Raw genomic sequence first — 1,818 nt, 5'->3', positions numbered from 1 at the left:
CGGCTTGTGTAAGACAGAATCAGGAAGTAATAAACAGAGTCATGAGTGAATTGAATGAAAACCTTTGAGCCCAAATCTTGATTTAAAGTATTGAAAGTTCTTCCCCTCTCCCTTTCTTTCCTTCTTTCTCTCTCTTTCATTCTTTCCTTGGCTTCATTTAATTTTACTATATGTTGCAGTAAAATTGTTACCTCTCAGTCAAAAATCTCAGCCCCTATGTGGGCTGTCTTTCTTCCCCATTACAATCTTTCTTAATAAACAAGAGCTGTCAACTACTCTCCATGTAATTCACTGTTCAAATGTCTTCCATTTGCCTTCTGTGCATGCAAATCTCTGGCATGGCTACCCAGTGTATTCCTTTCAGGGAGTCCTCTGGATGCTCATCATCCTGAACAAGGAATCCAGCCTGCTGATAAATTCCATTAATGAGATAAATAACTGAGAGGGATAGTAAACCTTCTTGTGAACCACTCTTTGGCATCCCCAGACCAAGACCAGGCATAGGATTTAGACAGACACTTCTAATCCTTTAAAGTGATCCCACTTGGAGCAGAGTTAGTGCTGACCTAAAGGCATTGACCCAGACCTTAAGGAACAATTAGAGTCCTCTGGATAAACGTGTCCTCCATGGACTACTGCCTTCTTCTGCCTTTCAAAATCAGACTTACATGCCCTCAGATTCGTCTCTGTTTTCTTCCTTTTTCCTTTCTGTTGAGTAGTCACACATCGCCCCTTCTCTGGGACAGCTTGAAATCCCAGAACATTCATCAGCTGTTATTTCAGTCCAGGACATGAAAGATGATGGATCCCTGCAAAATTCAAAGTACATGTAGTTTGTCTCTCCTTTTAGTCCCCTTAGATGCCTTCACTGCCTTTCTCTCCAAATTAACCCACACCTTGGCAAGCCTCCCATGCTCTAGATCTATCCTTTTTTTCCCTGAGTGGCCCTTCTGTCATGGGCACCATTCGTTCAGGGCCCTGTTCTAGTTTCCTAAGGTAAGAGCAGAGTGTTGGTGGCTGCAAATTTCTTGTGTTAAATTAGGGCTACTATGTGGCAGACATTTTAAAAAAAATAACCACTTTATTGAGACATAATTCACATACCACAAAATTCATTCATCTAAAGTGTACCATTCAGTGTTTTTCAAATATATTCACAAGGTTGGAACAACCATAACCATCTCTAATTCTAGAACATTTTTGTTCTCCTCTTCCCAAAGAAATCCTGTACCCATCGTGGACATTTTGTATAAGTATAAACACAGTATGCAGTCATTCGTCACTAGCTTCTTTGACTTAGTGTATTTTCAAATGTGATGTGTGTTGTAGCACATGCCACTACCCTGTTCCTTCTTTATGGCTGAATAATATTCCATTTTATTGGCTTTACTGCTTCTGCTGATTCAGTTCTCCATGGATGGACATTGCGGTGGTTTCCATTTGGGGGTTATTACAAATAATGCCTCTGTGAACTTTGTGTATACTTTTTTGTGTGGACATAAGTTTTCGATACTCCTAGCTATATGCCTAAAACTGGAATTCTTGGGTTACAGGATAACTCCATGTTGAACTTTTTGAGGAACTACCAGACTGTTTTCCAAAGATGCCGTAGCCTTTTACCCACCCACTAGCAATATATGAGGGGTTCTGTTTCTCTGTGTCCTTGCCAACACTCACTCTCATCTGTCTTCTTTTTTGTATGGTAGGCATTTTCACATGTGCATCATCTCATTTTAGGTTCACAACAACCATGAAGATAGGTATTATTCTCCCCGTTTTGTAAATGAGGAAGCCAAGACACATAAATAAGGCAGTGTT

The sequence above is a fragment of the Meles meles genome, chromosome X (assembly GCF_922984935.1).
Source record: "Meles meles chromosome X, mMelMel3.1 paternal haplotype, whole genome shotgun sequence".
NCBI classification, from domain to species: Eukaryota; Metazoa; Chordata; class Mammalia; order Carnivora; family Mustelidae; genus Meles; species Meles meles.
The sequence above is the reverse complement of the archived record's forward strand: the minus strand, read 5'-3'. Positions refer to the sequence as shown.